This window comes from Peromyscus californicus, unplaced genomic scaffold, assembly GCF_007827085.1.
Source record: "Peromyscus californicus insignis strain IS unplaced genomic scaffold, ASM782708v3 Scaffold_14__1_contigs__length_90479793_seg_2, whole genome shotgun sequence".
Lineage (NCBI taxonomy): Eukaryota > Metazoa > Chordata > Mammalia > Rodentia > Cricetidae > Peromyscus > Peromyscus californicus.
Genome location: NW_026294436.1, coordinates 78,072,947 through 78,094,063, shown reverse-complemented (window position 1 = coordinate 78,094,063; position 21,117 = coordinate 78,072,947). Strand labels below are relative to the sequence as shown.

Sequence of the window (21,117 nt, the reverse complement as noted above, 5' to 3'; positions counted from 1 at the left end):
AGGCTAACAGTAAGCTCCTCTGATAACACACACTAAATTCATTTGAGTGAAAGTCTAAATATAACCACACCAACAGTTTAGGTATTATTTTAGATATCGTTTTTTCCCTTTCCTCCAATGATTCATTGCATTTTGACAGCATTTGTTGAGAGCTTGCCATATGCCAGGTCCTGTTCTCCCCATTAGGGGATCTAACAATGACTAAATCCTAGACATCAGATTGTTCACAGCCTAAATGAGAGTGGTCACAACCAAATGTCACTGTGATTTCCGATTAAAGGGCCGTGTCTGACTTCAGTTCAGGGCTGCAGAAATGGCTCAGTACAAAAGAGCTTTTACGTCCTTTCCAGGGGACCTGAGTTTGTTTCCCAACACCCACATTGGGTGGCACACAACCTCTTGTAACTCTAGCTCCAGGGGATCCAACACTGTCCCCTGACCTCTATGGTTACCCACACACACATGGTATATACACAGAGACACATTAAATATAAATAATGCAAAGAACATTGTTTCATTATATATACATTTCAAATGCTAACAGGTTCCAGGACATGGCAACATAATGTGCAAGTTGGATGGAATATCAGAAATATATTCCAGGAGAATTGATGAGTATGGGCTTTCAGAGCCCCTGCTCATACCAGGAATGGCCTGCACAGCAAGACTCTTGACAGCTTACACTGGGGGCCTGGACAGTGGCCATCAGTGATAAAGTTCAGGCCTTGCTCAGCTGCAGAGGAAGAGCCGTTTATGATATCAGGCATGATAGAGCATGCAGCAGGAACTTCCTGTCAGGAAACGACACACAACATTCCACATGAGCAGGAACCATCAGGAGGCTCTTTTCCCAACTACACAAAGTCTGTCTTTCCCTCTGAGGCACATCAATGGTAAAGGAGGTCCTCAGACCACAAGGCAGGTCAATGGTGTGGGAGTAACTCGGACCACAAGCAAATTTTGTTGCCAAGGTTTGTCTTTCACATATTTATTTCTGAAATTTCACTACAGCTTGATATATCCTCCCCATGAAACCTGCAACAAAATCGAATTTGGATGGATCAATAGGCTCATCTTAGTGAGGCCTTGAACGGCCACCCAGAGACACTGGAGGGTGACAGATAGGTAGCTCAACTCAGATCATGTCTAGTTGACTAGCAGGTAGTACACTTGGACAGGAGTCTCTCTGTCTCTGTCTGTCTGTCTCTCTGTCTCTCTCACTCTCTCGCTCAGTGTGTGTGTGTGTGTGTGTGTGTGTGTGTGTGTGTGTGTGTGTGTGTGTACACACGTTCTCCCATTGAGCTAGAACCCCAGACTGTCTTCTCTATAGACTCAACAGAAGCTGTAATCCTACCTGAGGCTTTCATTGCACAGAAAATGGAAAATATGTTTACATAAGAAAATAATGAAGGCTTTATCTTAGGCAGTGAATGGAAGACCCAAGAGTGGACTCTGCATCTTCTGAAGTCATATGTCAAACTGAACCACGGAAGAACCAGATTTCACTCTGGCATCCAGAGTGTCACACTCATAAAATGTGTATGATTATTCTTTTTAAAAAGTGTTTTCTGGGGGATGGAGAGATGGCGCAGAGGTTAAGAGCACTGGCTGCTCTTCCAGAGGTCCTGAGTTCAATTCCCAGTACCCACATGATGGTTCACAACCATCTGTAGTGAGATCTGATGCTCTCTTCTAAGTAAATAAATAATCATTTTTTAAAAAAGTGTTTTCTGTGACCCACCAGATAGACCCTGAGCCCAGGGTGAAGTCAGAGCAGGCATCTGGTGAACTTGGTTCTGGATCAGGGAACTAGTCACATGCCATCCTCACATATTCCAAAAAGGTGATCCTGACATGCTTCCCTTTGAAGGACCCCATTTCCACTGGTACGTTTCATAAGTACATAGAAAGAACTTGTGACTCGTTTTCTTTGGGAAAAATTTTAAATATGCATAGAGCAAGCCCCAAATCTGTCAAAATTTTTCAAGTTTTGTTTAAAACTCATATCCTCCATGAATTCTTCCCAAATGAAATGCCCAGAACTTTGATCCAGCACTGATGTGCACTCATGTAACAGATTCAGGTGCTTATGCTGAACCCATCATTCTAGGAAAATTGCAAAAATAAAAACATTCCAGGACTTAGGAGATAGCTCTTCCAGTAAAGTCCCTGACACACAGCAGGAGTTTACACCCTAGAACCCACGATTTTCGTTGTGTTGCTTTTAAAGCGGGGCATGGTTGTGCATACTTGTAATCCCAGTGTGGGGAAGTGGAGACAGGAAGATCCCTGACCCGGTCTCAAAAGGAAAGAAAAAAAAGATGGCGACATCTGAGGAACAAGGTCACCCCCTGTCTGCACCACAGACAGAGGAAGAAGGAAGGAAGGAGGGAGAGAGGGTTCCCGTTGCCATGGGGGGACATTTACCTGCTTCTTTCCAAATCTGGGGGTTGAGGATGAAGGCCCATGTGTGTGACGTAGAATGAGATTTATCTACATGTTAGAACAGTATCTATTTGAATGTTGGAAGTGTGATGGGATACAACGGAAATGTCAAAACCAAATGGTCCAAAATGGAAATCAGACTTTAAAAACTCACATTTCCAACTCAATTTTAGAAACGCCTCAGCCCATGAAGCTCAGCCCATCTGGGTTCAGCCTCCCACTGCTTCTCCCTGCAAACATCCTTCAGATGTACACACTTCCATCAAAGGGACCCTTGGAATTCATTTTGTTTTCTCCATCACCACAATGCAGAAGGGGCAAGGAATAGAGGAGGGGTACAGGTATCAAAGCCCCTTCCCCCTCTGTGCTGGGGTACCTCAGCACAGCTGGATAACAGACAGCCAAAGGCCTTTGAAAACTGCAGATCACCCTCGGGCCTTGTCTGTCTTCTCCCCCAGACTGAATTGGTTTCCCAAAGTGGTTTCACTTTACTCCTTCTCCAAGAGGTGGTATCAGTAAGGAAGAGCCAGAGGCAGAGGGGCCAACTGCTCATCTCAGCACTGTCTCGGCCTCACTCTGACAACTGAGCGGATGGGGAGATTGCTCCTAATTAAATCACATCATAAAAAATATGCCATTTTCCGTCTGAATGCACTCTGCAGTTCTCACGGTGGGTAATTTGTTGTTTTTAATAAGCCGGAGGTTGAATTCCAAGGTTGTAACCACTGATGTTCCACAGAAACAGCCATGGTGTTCTGGCAATGTGCTTGGCTCCAGGGAAGGTTCCCGGGAAAGCTGGCAAGTGGCAAGTCCTTATAAAAACTCAGTTTGCTGGAGACCTGGGAGCCAACTGGTGCTTGGCAGCCTGCTGTATAATAGGGTCATTCTGGGCCACTGTGATAAATAAAACAAAAGCTTTTGCTAACTGAAAAATGAACAGGAGGCTTTCCCTTTTGCAGATCAGATGTGATGGGAAATGGTCCTGCCTCCATGTATCTGAACAGAAGCATCCTCCATCCTCATTCAGTACTGGGTTAGGGCAGCTGGAGGGGCCACAGTGCTTGGAGTATGAGTATCACCATCAGCTCTAGCACAAAGCAGTTTGGGTGACCTTGGACAAGGGGCAGGGCTCTCTCTCTCTCTCTCTCTCTCTCTCTCTCTCTCTCTCTCTCTCTCTCTCTCTCTCTCTCTCGGGCTGATTTTTCTCATTTGTGGAGATGGCAGTAACTCCTACCTTTCAGGAGGGTGAAGGTAAAAGTCAGGGAATGTAGTTAGTGGCCGATGAACAAAACCAAAGCTTTCCCCTCTTCACGCCTGGGGAGGTGGAGGCCCAAGGTCTCAAGGGCACCATTGGGTGCTTCTGGATTTCGCATGACTCTATATTCAGGAGCATGTTTTTGCGGCTGACATAGACAGAAACTGGCACTACAGTGTGAGCACTTTTATTGGCTGGGAACTGAGTGCTTGTGGTTGGCTTGAATAAGCAGGGCAGTCCCTGCATGGAAGATGCCAACCTCTGGGAACTGAGCCGTTGTGGTTGGCCTGAGCATGCAGGGTTGTCACTGAATGGAACCACTTTGTGTTCTTGGCCTGACCCTGCCCTGGATTCTGTTCAGACTCCCTGAACCCTTTCCTCATGGTCTCTTGAGTTGCCTGTACCCAGAGGCCACCCCTTTACTCTTCAGCAGTCAGCAACACTGGACCCTGGAGAAGGCTGTGCGCTGACTGGCTACTTCCTGTCCTCCAACTCTCTCTCAAGTTTCCACATCAGCTTGGCTTCAGGGAAAATTCCACTGAAGCCTTCTATGATAAGCACAGACTCTAATTGTATTGAGTCTACAGAGATCAGTGCTCATGATCCTGACAGCACTAGTCTCTTGGCCCCTGTGATTACCCGATGATTATGGACCTGCTCTGCTAGGCACAGGGTCCCTTGGGGAGGCAAATGGACCAGGGCCAGTTCTCTGTTGTGAGTCACGATGCCATCCTGCTAGGAAATAGAAATCTATGGCTTGAATCAATATTCTCCCCTGAGGCTCGGCACCTCGTGGCCCACCCTTTTGCTGGCACTCTGAGGCAGCAGCTGTTTGGATTTGTTTGCCTTCTGTTGGGAACAAGCTTCTCCTTGCTACAGTTTCTCAGAGGTCCTTCACCACACAAGCAACCAGGACACAGCCACAGATGGGGCTCTGCTAGCTCCTTCTCGTTTGCATTTCCCGTTTCTCTGCTTCCCTCCTCCTCCATCTCCTCTCTCCTCTCCATCGTTTGTCCCCAAGCACTTGCCCTGTTCTGCTCTCTCCGTACCTCCCCTTTCTTCCCATTTCGGTGGCTGTCCATCGGTAACAGTAGGTGATAGCACTAATGAGTCACATGGTCTCTATTCTCAGGAATCACAACCCTCGACCTTGCAGAAACCTGTCTTTCATTGTCATCTTCCCCTCTCCTATATGGAAGCCTGAAAATCTAGATATTCTTATGGTAACAACAAATGATAAACAATATTGAAAGCAATGTGAGGGGCTGGAGAGATGGCTCGGTCATTAAAAGCACTTTGCTGTTCTTCAATTGAATTCAGTTCCCAGCATCCATATTGATTGATTCACATCCACTTGTAATTCAAGCTCCAGGGGATCCAATGACTACTTCTGGCCTCCTGTAGCATGCATACATGCACTGACACATATACACATAAAACTAAAATAAAAGGAATGTTAGGGTTAAAATGTTGAGGCTCCCTATTTACTAAGGAAGGTAAATAAGAGAGCTTGCATCTGGGCATGAGATAGCCAAGCTGCCCAGATAAGAGGGAGGTCAGGGCTCTGAGGAAAACAAGGTCAGTCTTTGCAGGCTCTGGTGGACTCTCGGAAGCCCTTCCTAAGGAAAATACAAAGGGCACTGTTGCCTTTTTTATATATTATTGAATCTAATTAACAGTACTAAATTGTGGGTAGAGATGGCTTCTAAAAGGCCTCCACCTCTTCCAGGAAGGAGACCACCCTAACTACCCCATAGACAGGGATCTTAATAATGATGTAACAGGAAAGCTGCAGCTTTGTCTTGGAGGTGTGGTAGGAGTCACCTCCCCATAGGCGGTAAAGACAGGTGTCCATGGTGAGCTTCAAGCAAGTCCCATAAGTGAAAACAAAGGGAACATGGCTTAATTAATGACCGTTAGACCCACCATGGTTGACAGCTAGTGGACTCACCACAGTTGAGCATGTCCAGTTAGGAAGCAGAGAGATGAATACTCCTGTCCAGCCATCTTTCTCTTTTTATTTCATCTGAGATCCTAGCCCATGGGATGGCGCTGCTATCCACATTCAGGGTAAGTCTTCCCTCCTCAGTTAAACCCTTCTGGAAACACCCTCATAGACACATCCAGAGGTGAGTTTCTATGGTGATTCTAAGTCCAGTTAAGTTGGCAATGAAGACTGAACATCACACTATGTGCAGATGGTGGGGCATGGGGCTGTGTGCAGGTGGGTGGGACAATTCTTTTTACCTCTGAGCAGTCTGGGGATTGGTAGGAAGGTGTAAAGTAACAATGCCAAGAAAGTCGTGATTTTATATTTATTTATTTATTTATTTATTTATTTATTTATTTATTTATTTATTTATTTATTTATTTATTTATTGAGGCAAGGTCTCACAATGTAGTCCTGACTGTCCTGGACCTGGCTATATAGACCAGGCTGGCCTAGAACTCACAGAGATCCCCTGCTTCTGCCTCCAGAGTGCTAGGATTAAAGGTGTGTGCCACCACATCTGGAGGATAAAATGGTAGATTTGATGGGATTAGAATCACCAGGGGAACAAACTTCTGCCAAAGTCTGAGGGATCATCTAGGTTAGATTAACTGAGGTGGGAATACCCAGGCTAAGTGTGGATGATCCCATTCTGTAGGCTGGGGTTCCAGACTGAATAAAAAGGAGAAATTGAGCTGAGTACTAGCATTCATCTCTCTCTCTTCCTGTCTGCAGACACAGTGTGATCAGCCACCTCAAGCTCCTGTTACCAAGAATTCTCCACCACATGGACTTTACTCTAAAACTGTGAAGTAAAATAAACCCTTAGGTGCTTTACCACAACAATAAAACAATAGGAGCTAATGCAGCCAGGCATAGTGCCACATGCCTTTAATTCCAGCATTCAGGAGGCAGAGGCAGGCAGATCTCTGTGAGCTGAAAGCCAACCTGATCTACATAGTGAATTGTAGATCAGTCAGTGCTGCATAGCGAGACCTTGTGTTAAATGGAACAAGTGACTAGCACAAAGTCCCGTGAGTCCATGGGCCACTTTCTGCTCCATTGAGGGCCCGTGGAAGCCTGAGAAGGAGTGAAAAGCACCTTTTCCAAGGTTCTCACTCCTCTAACTGAGGAACTGTCACCGAATATCTTCTACTCAGTTTCAACTATTCAGAGTTAGGGATGGTGTGGCCATGTCATCTCTTTCCGAGTCTCTGGGATTCCAGATTGGTATAAGGATGAGTCTGCTCCTTTGGTATGAGTCTGAGTGGCACAAGTGGCTGGCTGCATCTGCTGACCCAGTTCTCAGCCCTGCAGTGATGAGTGACAGCAGGTATAGCTAAGTCAAGCCTCACATCCCCTGCCACACACTGCCTCTCTCCACCTAAACCCAGGCTGCCTCCTGTTTGCCTTCTCCCTTGTCTCGGAAACCATGGGGTGTCATGAGTCTGCTGTATGTTGCCCTATGAACAGCAAATGATGACTCTGAGTGGTGGGACACTACAAGAGTGGTGGGAGGGCAGAGGCCACACCAGCCACTCAGCTGGCAGTCCCGGAGTCTGTGCCAATTAGAGTCCATCTGGTTGTTCATGGAACTGGACATAATGAATCCAGCTGTTTGCTAGTGTTGCAAATGGAGCTTTTGCTAGTGGTGTTGGGATCAAACTGAGTAGTAGGCTGTGTCCAGAGCCGGGTAATGGCCATCTATTAGCCTCTGTGGGAACACGTGCATTAAGAAAATCACATTTTGTGTGAATCTGCAGCTGAAGGAATTGCTTTTTAAAAATTTCCACTCAAGCAACCTAAACCTCAGGGTTTATATTCCAAAGACCTCCGCCTGTTCACCAGGAGTGTTTACTGGAAAAGCTCAGTGAGTGACAGTGACCCACCTTATATGAAGGCCCCTTGTAAAAATCTACCTTAGTGGATAGGGACGGCAGCAGTGTGGCAGAAGGACAAGGCAGCAGAAATAGCCTGCTCATGTTCTTTCACTGTGTCAGTGGGTGACATGGGATGGACTGTATCTGCCTGTGAGGTCACACCAGGAACAAGAACAGGCTTCTAAGTCACTGGACTGAAGCCACTCAGCAGCTCTACTGTGACACAAGTCCCACCAGACTCATTTCTTGGCTTGAGATTGGCTCTTCCCACCGAGATACGTCCCATCAACCTCTGGGCAACATGTAGTAGATGGTGGCACTGGGAAGTACAGTCAGTTGCAGGGTCTGAAGACTTTTCTGAAGAGTTTTGGTGGTGGGGAAAGAAAATAGGAGTGGCAGAAGAAGTTCCAGAAATTTCATAAGGAAAATCAGAACTGAAGTCACTTTGCCAATTTTCCTATGTTGGGGACTGAACTGAGTGCACTCCTCCACTGAGCGCACCCCAGCACTCTGTATCTTTTATTGCCCAGGCAGACTTTGCATTTATAATCCTCCTGCCTCAGCTTCCCAAGATGCTGAGATTACAGGCTTGTGCCACCAGTCATACACAGTCACACAGGGAAGAGCCTAAGCAGCACAAGTCTCAATATTTGCCGTCTTGGAGTTTGACGACTGTTCCCACGAAGCCACCACGATAAACTCCGCCATGGTTGGCAGTGTGCTTTTACAGCTGGGAAGGCAGAAAGAGAAGTGACTGAGATGGAGTTTCTGACATGAAGAAGCAGAGAGGTTAGGAGGCCCCTGCTTGTGTGGGTCAGGTGTGTCCACACCTCCTTGGCCCGCCCACTCAGTCTGTGGAGCTGTCAGTCTTTCTTGCCTTTGTCAGACTCTCTGTGTGCACTGGAAGACAGTACGGTCTTCAGCTCAGAAAGTAAGGCCTCTTGCCAAGCCCTGGTCCACTGGCCTTGCTTCCCTTCAGCCGTTTCCCAGATTCCCCTCCAGGGACCGGCTTGCCTTCCTTACCCTTGAAAAATGTTCTCTCTGCCTACTCAACTTCTCTAATTAAACCTGTAATCTCACGCTTAGGAAGCTAAAGCAGGATGATAGTCAGTTTGAGAACAGTCAGGACTCCACAGTGGGACTTCATCAAACAAAAGTCAACAAAACCAAACAAGCACACCGAGACCCCAAAGATCCCTCTTGAACCCCCTGTCCTCAGGCTAACCTCCAAATAGGTTAGCGGCTGTGTTCCTTCTTTGCTCTCCTAAAAGACAAATATAGCTGCCTTCTTTCCCCCAGGATATAAAGATATAATTAGATCGCAGGGTGAGCATAGTTTGACTCAGTTCTTCTAGTTGCCAGTGCTCACCAGAGGCAAAGCAGATGCCAAAGCCAGGCGTTGGGACTTCCCAGCCTCCAGAACCATTGGGCCTTCTGCTAGAGTTTGAACATTTGATAGGAGGGACCTACTGAGATGAAGTTAGGTCATCGGAGGTATGCCTTTCATGGGCATATTGGGACCCCAGCCCGCTCCTTCCTCTCTGCTTCCAGGCCAACAGGAAGGAAGTAACATGTTCCTCCTCATATTCATGTTTGTGTTCCCCACCGTGATGTTCTGCCTCACTACAGGCCCAAAAGTTCTACCACAAACTGAAGCCGTGAGGACAAACCTCTTCTTTATTTTAGGTAGTTTGTCATGGTAGGGGAAGCTAACGTACACAACTTCCCTTTTTAAAAGGGGTGTGTGTGTGTGTGTGTGTGTGTGTGTGTGTGCATGGATACATGCATCCTTGCCTGTGTGTGGAGGCCATGTGTCAGGCATCTTTATTGTTATTTACTTTACTTATTAGCTTATTTTTTGAGATAGGAACTTTCACTGCGCATGGGCTATGTATGAGACTATACTGACCGGCCAGTGATCTCGTAAGATCTTCCTATCTCCTTCCCAGTTCTGGGATTACAGATGTCACTGCCACACACATGGGTTTTTGTGGGTGCTGGGGATCAAACTCAGGTTCTTGTCTTGGTGCAGTAGGCACTTTACCCACTGAACCATCTCCCCAGCCTCAACTTCTTTGCTTTATAAATGATCCAATCCTGAATATTCTGTTACAGGAATAGAAATGAACAGAGACAGTTCCCAAGACACAGATGTCATTATTGCCCTCCTCATTAAAATACTAGAGTGGATACCCTTTGTCCTCAGCATACAATCTAGTCTGCTTAGCTTAACTGTGTCTTAGTTAGGGTTTCTGTTGCTATGAAGAAACACCTTGACCATGGCAACTCTTACAAAGGAAAGTGTGGGAGCCCACAAAGGTTTCCTAGTGAGATCCGAGGTTGCTTTACACAGCAGGGCTGCATTAGGGGATGGCTTGACCACATGCATGGTCACCAAGTGTTTGGGATGGTCTGCACTTGGCTGTGCAGGGGGAGGTCTTTTGCTCCCCCCCTTGGCATTCCTTTAAAAGTCCTTTAGTAGAGACAGAAGGGACTGGTGGGTTCTGGCCCAGGACCTTCTGAGCTATCCTGTGTTTCTGTCTGTCTGTCTCCTCTATATTTCCATTTATATATTCCTCATTTCTCCCTGCTCAAGAGTACCCTGGGGGGGGGGAGTGGGGGCAGGCCCCCGCAGGAAAGTATTTAATTAGGGTTGCATTATAGTTTAGAGGTTTAGTCCACTGTCATCATGGCAGGAAAACATGGCAGCATGCAGGCAGACATGGTGCTAGAGAAAGAGCCAAGAGTTCTACATCTGGATCAGCAGGCAGTGGGAAGAGAGAATGACACTGGGCCTGGCTTGAGCATCTGAAACCTTAAAGCCCACCCCCAGTGACATACTTCCTCCAAAAAGGCCATGCTCACACCAACAAAGCCATCCCTCCTAATCGTACCATTCCCCATAGGCCTATGGGGGCCATTTTCATTCAAACCACCACAACCTGGGAGGAAGACCAGAAAGTATCTACCTAACTCCCCAACCTATTCTGCAGTGAAGCTGCCTACCTCTTTCACCCCAAGCCAGAACACATCTTCATACTCTCATGATTTGTCTATGTTATACTCAATGTCACTCACTGACCACAGTGTTATTACAGCACCCTCTTCAAACAGCTTGCCCCTGAGTTACACTTGGGGCAGCATCACAGAGATGACATTAGAACAACATAACCCCCTTCTCAGTGAGAGGACTGTTAGGATAGTGTGGCGTTTTGGAGGTGGGCCCACCTTCTGTTGAGCTGAGCTAGTGTAAGAGTCTAACCAGATGAGAGGTAGCCCTGGAGCTGGCATTCTCAGCTTCCACTCTTCATTCACACTTACCCTTTAGTATCACCACTTCTTAAGTTTTATTTTTATTTTGTATATATGAATATTTCATGTATGTGCACCATGTGCATGCCAGATGCCTGTGTCAAGTTCAGGAGAGTATGTTGCACCCCCGTAACTGGAGTTACAAATGATTCTGAGCTGCTGTATGGATGCTGGGAAACAACCCAGGTCCTCTGCAGGAGCACAAGTGCACTTAAATTCTGGGCCGTTTCTCTAGCACCCTGTCTCTGATAGTTTCTTTCAGTTTTATTTATTTATGTATGTGTGGGTGGGTGTCTGTCTGTATGTGTCCCATGTGTGTTAGTGTCTGTGCAGGCCAAAAGAGGGTGTCAGATCCTCTGAAACTGGAGATATAGGTGTCTGTGAGCCACCTGATGTGGGTATTGGGAACCAAACATGGGTTCTCTGCAAGCACAGTAAGTAAGTGCTCTTAACCATTGAACCATCTCTCCAGCATCAATATGCACTCATTCTAAAAACCAGAATCTGGGAGCTGGCTGAGGAGATGCCTCACTGCCACACAGCCTATCAGTAGAGTGCTTGCTGTGCACGAGTCCTGGAGTTCAATCCCCACTACCCGCATAAAAAGCCAGGCATGATGGCATGCTCCTGTGATCCCAGTGTTGGGAAGAGGAGACAGAGTGAATCCCTGCGGCTCATTGACTAGTCAGTCTGGCGTGATCAGCTAGTCCCAGGTCCTAGTGAGAGACCTTGCCTCAAAAAATACAGTAGAGAATAATAAAGAAGGATACTTGACACCAAAATCTAGCCTGCCTACATACACACACACACACACACACACACACACACACACACACACACACACACACACAAATGGCTAAGGTGTGAGTTTGAGGCCCAGGGTTCCATGTCCAGCATTGTCAAATTTTAAGAATGGTAATAATAATAATAATAATAATAATAATAATAATAATAATAATACAATGATAATACTTGTCTCCTATGTTGTAAGAAGGACACAAGATCTTAAGGCTCTTCCTTTGGGTTTACTTGGTTTTGCTTTGTAGCCCAAGCTGTCCTGGGGCTTCCTGTTCTTCTGTTTTACCACTGTGGCGGAGTAAGATTTGCAGTCTTAAACATTGCCAACAATTGAGTGGTGAGTCGGGTTGGCTACAGATGTTATTAATAGTACAGTATTTACAGAACTTCCTTTTCTCTGTCAGATGAGCAGGGAGATTTCTGCCTCATGGCTGTTGCAGAGGTGACAGGAACTGATGGACAAAGCAGCTGGCAAATGAGGACACATAACCCATTCCTTGCCACCCTACTAAGCATTCCATTTTAAAAGGGGAACAAAGTACTTGCTTAGGCTTAAAGCCAAGGGAACCTTCTGCCTCCAGCTGGAACCCAGGACTTCCCAAATCAGGGTTCACACTGTGCGGCCACCTCTGTGATGTTATGGAGTCCCACCAAGACCTGATGTTCTAGAGCAATGGTTCTCAACCTTACAAATGCTGTGACCCTTTTAATATAGTTCCTTATGTTGTGGTGACCCCAGCCATAAAATTATTGCTGTTGCTACTTCTCAACTGTAATTTTATAACTTAGGAATCATAATGTAAATATCTGTGGTTTTGAATGGTTTTAGTCGACCCCAAAGGGGTCGAGACCCACAGGTTGAGAAATATTTCTCTAGAGTCTAGACAGACTGGTGTGTGTCTCTGAAAAGGCTATAATTGCTGCTATTTGGATACACATTCAGAAAACACCTTTTTGTTTTGATCTAAATTGTTTGCCTTTGGGGGTTTGTGCAGGTGCAACCAGAGGAGAGATCTTTGGCAAGCAGGCATAACGAAAACCATCAGCCAGAAGAATACTAGGGAATTGGTTCCCCCCCTCCCTAAACACACCTGAATAGGAGGCAGCTTCAAGAAGAAAGGAGGAGAGCGGGCAAGAGAATGAGGCATCCTCCTCAGATATTATAAAACGCTCAGCTAGTGGCTCTCAGGCTGAAGCATGCGTCACACTTCACTGACAACCAAAATGCCTCAGAGATAAGACAATTATGGGACCCAAGAATAAATGAAAGAAAACCCAATCTCAGCCGAATAGCACTGCCATCTATTAGGAAATTATTACAGGCTGAAGCGGACTTTAATGAGATTTTAACAAAAGAAATCTAGTCCCATTCCTCTGGGGCAGAGAGAGTTTTTTAATGATGTGAATGATTAAGTGGATGAGAGGCCCTCCCTGAGAGCACCAGTAAGGAGAAATGGTATGTGCCCTGCTGCCTGCCTCTCAAAGAGCTCTGAAGAAGAGACCCATATAATACTCTTCCAGTCTAGGACCTGGCTTGGGAGGGTAGGCTGGTCTTCTGGACCCCCAACTGGGCCTGGGTTTGCTAAACCCAACAACCCATTGGGCTGTGGGTCTTCCTGGGGCTATCACACCAGCCCCAAGAGATTTCAAGTCAGAGGGCATAGTGTCAGCTAGAATCAAGACCTGCTTGCTTTCTATTTCAAACCACCGGAGCTTCAGGACAGTAGACCAGAATCTAATGTTCTTGCTTCAGGAGGAGGAAGAGAAAATAGGTTGTAGGGAGTAGGTCAGAGGGAGGCAGGCAGAAGGACGTTCAGGGCCTCTTTGGGGGGCTGATCTTCCTGTGTTGTTGTTTTCTCTTTCATCTGATCACAAAATGAAAGGGAATCAGTAAGTTCAGAGAGGTTCAACTATTTCTATTATAGTATTTCTGATACACAGGAATTTGCTGCACTTGAAGCACAGGCCTCCAGTGCCTCAGTGAGGGACACTGATGAAGACTAGGTGGATCCAATGCCTGGGCTGGCAAATAGTGTATTCCTTAAGCCAAGGCTGCTGGGCCTCTCCAGGGAGCGACATGAAAAGGCCAGTGAGCTGGGTTGAGGAAGCAGCGCCCACCAACCACAAGGCAGTGAGACTGGCCCTCAGCAGCTGGGGCATGCAGAAGCCTAGGCCACCTTCTATGGCAGAGTTCCAGCCAGATGAGCCATGTAGGGTGCTGGCTAAGACCAACGACAGACAGGCTGTTAGGTTATTCATCATCTGAGGGTAGATGGCAAATGGGCAGCAAATGCAGCAGCGCCTCCCTTAATAGCTCATACTGTGGTGAAGGGATTTAATAGAATTGAAGATGAACTTAAAATGACAGAGAAGATAAATCTCAAGAACTTATGTCTTTGGGACAGAAAGTTGATTTCATTAGAACATAGTACCATTATCTTTCTTATTAGCTAATGTGTATTAAGCGCTAAATGCTGTTTTAGCACTTTACACATGTTAAGTTAGCACTCCTCAAGCTGTCTGTGATGATGAGTGGATGAGCAGAAATCACAAAAGAACGCTGCCTGCTGGCTCACTCCCCGAGGCTCATGCATGGCCCAGGTCTACCTGCCCTGGAAAGAGGCTGCCCACGATGGGCTTGCATCACTAAATCAAGACAGTTCCTGACAGATGTACCCAGAGGCCAATCTAATACAGGCAATTCCTCAATGGAGGCTTCCTTCCCAGATGACTCTAGACTGAGTCAAGTTGACAGAGATAACAAGAATGCGAAGGAATCCCTGGCTTAACTACCAGGTGAGGCCTGTCTTGCTTTTTGGTCTGACCTATATGAAATCAACCTTCATTTGCATAGATCTGCTGGCCTGATCAGAGTGTTATCAATCCATGTGTATAAAAGCAGTCAAAAACCCTTGAAGATAACAGCCACTAGAATGTCATCACTTTGCAGATGAGAAAGTAGGAGGATGGAGGAATGGGAATTTGTAGAGTGCTGGCTTAGCACACATGAAACCTTGGCTCAATCTCCAGTACTGTTATGAACTCAGCTTGGAGGTAGCACATACCAGGAATCTCAGCACTGGGGAGGTGGAAGCAGGAGGATGGGAAGTTCAGAGTCAGCCTTAACCAAGGATATCAAATTTGAGCCTAGCCTGGACTACATGAGATCCTGTCTCAGGAAAAAAAAAAAAAAAAAAAGGTGGGATGATGGGGATGCCTTGGCTAATTCTTGTTTAGAATGCTGGAGTTCAATATTAGGTGTTGGTCCAGATAAACCCCAGTACTCTTCTGCCCCCACATTCTGCTCACACTCAGAGGCTGTGTAGTTGAGTCTGGTTTGGCTTCAGGGTGTAGTTTGAGAGTTCTGGGAATTTGGAGAGATGAATGAATGAATGTGGAGGAAATATCTAATGAATACAAAGAAAGAAACTTGCTAAATGCAAAATGGGAGCTAATCCAGCCATATTAAATTATCTATAAGCACATACATCCACATTGGGAGCAAGAAGTGTAGTTCTGTTTACCTGAAGTCCTCTCTTCCTGGAGCATTAACAAACCAGCCTTTCTCTTGGGAGTCAGTCCTCAGGGCATTCACAGCAGGAGTTCACCCAAGCTGCCATTTCGAACAGGTGATGAGGAGAATGTAGGAAGTATTTTCCTACAAGTGGCTGTGGGGATGCCTTGGTGACCCCTCATTCTTATTTTTCTCCATGATAATAATACTTAATACTTTTTTTTAATTTTTATTTTTATTTTGCAATACAATTCAGTTCTACATATCAGCCACGGATTCCCTTGTTCTCCCCGCTCCGGCCCCCCTCACCTTCCCCCCAGCCCACCCCCCATTCCCACCTCCTCCAGGGCCAAGCCTCCCCCCACGGACTGAGATCAACCTGGTAGACTCAGTCCAGGTAGGTCCAGTCCCCTCCTCCCAGGCCAAGCCAAGCGATCCTGCATAGGCCCCAGGTTTCAAACAGCCAACTCATGCAATGAGCACAGGACCTGGTCCCACTGCCTGGATGTCTCCCAAACAGATCAAGCCAATCAACTGTCTCACCCATTCAGAGGGCCTGATCCAGTTGGTGACCCCTCAGCCATTGGTTCATAGTTCATGTGTTTCCATTCGTTTGGCTGTTTGTCCCTGTGCTTTATCCAACCTTGGTCTCAACAATTCTTACTCATATAAACCCTCCTCATTCTTGCTAATTGGACTCCTGGAGCTCCACCCGGGATCTAGCCATGGATCTCTGCATCCAGATCCCTCAGTAGTTGCATGGGGTTTCTAGCACGACAATTAGGGTGTTTGGCCATCCCATCACCAGAGTAGGTCAGTTCGGGCTGTATCTCGACCATTGCCAGCAGTCTGTTGTGGGGGTATCTTTGTGGATTTCTGTGGACCTCTCTAGCACTTTGCTTCTTCCTATTCTCATGTGGTCTTCATGCCAGGTGACTCCCTTTCCCTAGACATCTATAACTGAAGTATTTCATAAATAAACAGCACTTGACCATATTTTTAAAAATTCTCCTTCTATGAAAACACATGTCGAAGAATGAGAAAGAGTTTGCATTCTCAGCCACTTAGTAGGTCTGATCTTAAGGCAGCCAGATCACGGGGCAGCTTTATGTTCTATCTTCTGTCCTGAGCAAAACTCCAAAACACACAGAGGTTAGAGCCGCATCTGCTCGTCAGTTCTCAGCTCTGCAGCAGGTGTCCCTGTGAGAGTTGCTGTATGCAGTAGAGGATCCGACAAGGCCAGCTGGCTTTTCTTGGAAGAATTTGGGGGAATCTGCTTCCCACCTCCCCCAGACTCTTGGCAGAATCGCATCCCATGGTCCAAGGACTGAGGTTCTGTTTCCTTGCTGACCACTGTGGTGTAGAGGTGCTCTTAGCTTCCAAAGGTCACTCATATCTTTAGCATATGGCCCCTTCCTCCTTCAGATTTTAGAAATTATTTGGTGTAGTGGGGTGTTTTTCCTGCACCTCTGTCTATGCATCATGTGAGTTCAGTGCCCTCAGAGGCCAGAAGAGGGCATTGGATCCCCCAAGACTGGAGTTACAGGTGGTTGTGAGCTGCCCTGTGGGTGCTGGAAATCAAGCCTGGGTCCTATGGAAGAGCAGCCACTGCTCTTAACTATTGAGCCATCCCCACAGCCCTGGCCCTTCCTTCTTCACAGAAGCCATTGACACTGAATCTCTCAAGCTTCATGTCTTCTCCTGCTGGTGACCGAGGAAAACTGAGCTCCAAGGGTTTGCTGTCCTCCCCCATTACCACCCTCCCCCATCTCCTTTCCTGTTCTTGAGACAGGTATTACTAAATAGCTCTGGATAGTCTGATACTTGTCATGTGACCCAGGGTGGTCCTGTCAGTTTTAAACAGCATCCCTTCTATGCCTTGACACTCGGGCTGACCTTGTCACTCTGCTCCCAGAGCTGGTTCAGCAAAATAATCTGGCTACCTCCATGTCGCAAAAGCAATTGATATGGAACTTTGATAACATCTGAAAGGAAATCTCTCTCTCTCTCTCTCTCTCTCTCTCTCTCTCTCTCTCTCTCTCTCTCTCTCTCTCATTACCTAGATTGGTGTCCAGCTGAGTAATGAGGAAAAAGAGAATCTTGAAGGACGATGTTTTATAATTCTGCGGTCCCTGTTCCATAACACAACTAACCAGTCATCTATTTGCTCTGGTTTCTTGATAGCTGTGATGATTATGGCTACAATAACTTTCAGCACCACCCAGGGAGACAAGAAAAGAAACCTACAGAAATGCTCTTTCTAGCTGGAGCTCTAAGATAATCAGACTTAGTCAGCACCAGCTTTGCTCAGGATGATTCCCAGACCTGAAGCAGCAGCTGGGGCAAAGCCGTGCTCATCAGGATAGCACCTGCTGCATAAATGGCTGTGCAGCCAGTTACAGCCGGTTAGTCGGGTCCCTCTGTGTAGCCCAAACTCACAATCCTCCTGCCTCAGACTTCTGAGAACTGGAATTACAGGTGTTTGCCACCATGCCTGTCTAGTGAAGGCTTTATTGGCTGTTGCACACAGTGTTCTTGAGCTGAGCACAATGAGGAGTATGTAGAACTCTTAAGCTCCTTAGCCCTTGCCATGGCTGGTTTTATGTATCAACCTTGCTAGGTTGTGGTATCCAGTTGTTTAAATAAATAGGAGCCTAGATGTTGGAGTGAGGGATTTCAATGAGTGGGATTTGAATGAAGCAAATTGGTAGTGTGGGTCAACCCTGTTCAGTCAGGTGGAGGAAAGTCTGATGCTTCTGGGGGAAGAAGGAAGACTATTGAGAGGCTTCACACTCAGACTACAGCAGCAGCTGCCTGGGTCTCCAGACCCACTCCTCCTCTCTTTCTCTTCCTCTTATTCTCCTCCTGCCCCGTCCCCCCACACTATTACATTCCTCATGTACCCTATGGGCTCTGTCTCTTTGGGAAACCCTGAGTAATATACCAACGTTAAGAAGTTAAGTGCCTTCAGGAAGGTTGAAGTGTGTACAGAGAGAAGCAATGAGTAGTGTGGGTTAGTTCTAGAAAGTGTCCTTTCCCTTGAACGTGAGGAGGACAGCCTCCTCAGAGAGGTTTTGTCAGCAAAGCACAAGGTTGTCACCATCAACAAACCAGATGCCTCTGCTGTGGAGAATTACAGGGACTTGAGGAGGTTGTTGTTTTTAATTTTTAAAGAGGCTTTTGCTTTGTAGATCTCCTTCCTGCCTCATCCTCTTAGGTGTTGGGATTATAGACATGTGCGGTCATACCCTGGTTAGGTAACAGTTCCTGCTGGAAAATTATCATAGATAGTAGCCATGGATGGCATGTGGTCCCAGTCACTTGGAAGACTGAGGCAGGAGGGTTACTTAGGATTTCAGAGCCAACCTGGGCAACATGTTGGAGTCCAGCTCCAACTTGTTGAAGGGTTCTTGGGGAGAGGAGAGAGGAATGAGGAAGTATTAGATAGAAATATAGGCAGAGACAATGAGAAAGACAGAGACACATGATAGCTTCGGGAGGGCTCAGGGTCAATACCCAGTCACCTCGAGTTTTATTCTAATGGGCTTTTTATACACTACCAAGGGGAGCAGCAAAAGATCTCCCCCTTTCAAGATCAAAGCACAACGTACAGCCAAGTGTAGACCCTTCAAAACACCTGGTAACCACACCCCTGGCCAAATTATCCTGTTGTGCAGTCCTGCTGGGTAAAGCAAGCTCAGACTTTCTGACCTTGAGTAAGGCCTTACTAGAGAGCCTCTGTGGGCCCTCACAGTAACATAGGGAGACCATGTCTCTTAAAAAGAAGTCAAACAAATACAAATCTTGATTGCAATCAGAAAGCCAGACTTGGTAGTATATAGGCCTGTAATCTCACTACTCAGGAGGGGAGGCAGAAAGATTTCAAGTTCAAGATTGGTTTGGGCAATAAAGTAAGACCTTGTCTCAAAATAAAGTTAAATGGGGCTATAGCTCAGGGTTGGAGTGCTTGCCTAGCATGCATGAGGCGCTGAGTTCAACCCCTAGTGCTGAAAATGAAACTCAAGCGTAGGCTGGACTTCAGCTGCCACTAGTGCCGGTTTCAAGGCAAACTTGTCCCTAAGAAGTGGCCTTATGATCATCCTCCCTGAGACCTGAAAGGCCAGACCATGTGGGGTCACCTTGGTCATCAAGCCTCCTCTCTCTCTCTCTCTCTCTCTCTCTCTCTCTCTCTCTCTCTCTCTCTCTCTCTCTCTCTGGTGTCAGCTCTACTCTGTTCAAGGACTTTCTCCTTTGTCTCTTCTGCCTCTAATCCACAAAGCCTGTGAAGGTGAGTCACACCTGTGCTAATACACGCTCACTGCCGCCTTTACCCTCAGAGGAGTCCTGAGCACAGTCCTCCAGCCCCACAGCTCTGCCCAGGGAAAAGCCAACCCACCTTTGCAGTCTTACTTCCATGCATGTTTGTGTTAAACCGGTGTCAACAGGGGCACAGTGTAACTAACTGCCTGCACTTTTAACACAGGGAAGGTGTTGTTTGCAGCCGTGACAGCAGGAGTCACTGGGTCTCAGGCTATCCAGGATAAACCATTCTGAGAGCAAATTCTACCACATCAACTCCTTGGTCTCCTTGACTGGGTAACCCACCCCAAGTCTGGGCCAGCTGATGTTTCCTGGAAAGCTCTCCAGCTGCCTACCTGTTCGTATGTGGGTGTGTGGCACAAAAAGCCTTTGAATTAGGAGACTTGGAGTTCAGCACTGTCAATCATCTTACAGTGTCCTAAGCTGACTGTTAAAATTTTCAAGGCAAGATAAATTCTTCCAGCAGACACTTGTCAAAATCCACAATATGCTGCCTTGAGATGTTCGTGGCATAGAACAGGCAAAACTATGTATGCAACCAGCAGGGTGGCTCCTGCCTCTAATTGCAGTATGCAGGAGGGAAAGCTTGCTCACCACAAGATCTAGGCTTTTCTGAACTACAGAGTGATCTCCAGGGCATGGTCTACAGAGTAAGATCCTGCCTCAAAGTGTAATAACAATAAAACATAACCATGCACATATTGTGACTTCAAGGAGTCATTGCTACATTACAACTATGTGAGAATTATAAAAGCTGAGGGGACAGAGACAGTGCTCTGACAGTCTGTCAAGGACAGAGAAGGCCCCGTGGACAAGGGACAGGAATGGAAAACATGAAATTCAAGGCAAACTGAAACAGAAATAAAACCTTCAGATTTCAACCTTATCATAAAAATATTTGGGGTAGCTGGGCGACAGTGGTGCACTCCTTTAATCCCAGCACTCGGAAGGCAGAGCCAGGCTGATCTCTGTGAGTTCGAGGCCAGCCTGGTCTACAGAGCGAGATCCAGAACAGGCACTAAAACTACACAGAGAAACCCTGTCTCGAAAAACAAAAAAACAAAACAAAACAAATTTGGGGTATTTTTTAATTATTTTTTTAAATTCCATTTGTTAAAGATATTTTAATTTTTACTTGTTTTGTATGTGTTGGTTGGGGATGCACTAGTGTGGAAGGCAGAATTCAACCTCTGGTGTCTTCCTCTATATCCACCTTATTTTTTTTTATTGTTTGAGGATTTTATACATGCATATAGTATGTTTTTTTTTTTTTATTAATTTATTTTGCAATACAATTCAGTTCTACATATCAGCCACGGATTCCCTTGTTCTCCCCCCTCCCGTCCCCCTCACCTTCCCCCCAACGCCCCCCCCCCCCCATTCCCATCTCCTCCAGGGCAAAGCCTTCCCCACAGACTGAGGTCAACCTGGTAGACTCAGTCCAGGTAGGTCTAGTCCCCTCCTCCCAGGCCGAGCCAAACAATCCTGCATAGGCCCCAGGTTTCAAACAGCCAACTCATGCAATGAGCACAAGATCTGGTCCCACTGCCTGGATGCCTCCCAAACAGATCAAGCCAATCAACTGTCTCACCCATTCGGAGGG

At 46.6% G+C, this 21,117-nt stretch overlaps 1 protein-coding gene across 5 annotated transcripts in view; it reads left to right on the top strand.

Annotated features, from left to right (window-relative positions):
• Utp25 (UTP25 small subunit processome component) overlaps positions 1 to 21,117 on the top strand; it is an 89,020-nt gene that overhangs the window by 41,946 nt on the left and 25,957 nt on the right. The window contains exon 13 of one of the 5 annotated variants that reach the window (XR_008218132.1): positions 12,676 to 15,403. The exons of 3 other annotated variants lie outside the window; for them this stretch is intronic. The gene's annotated coding sequence lies outside the window, so the exon portion shown is untranslated. Of the gene's footprint in view, positions 1 to 1,423; positions 3,296 to 12,675; positions 15,404 to 21,117 lie in introns of those variants that run through there. One more of the 5 variants, XR_008218133.1, reaches the window with a different exon arrangement.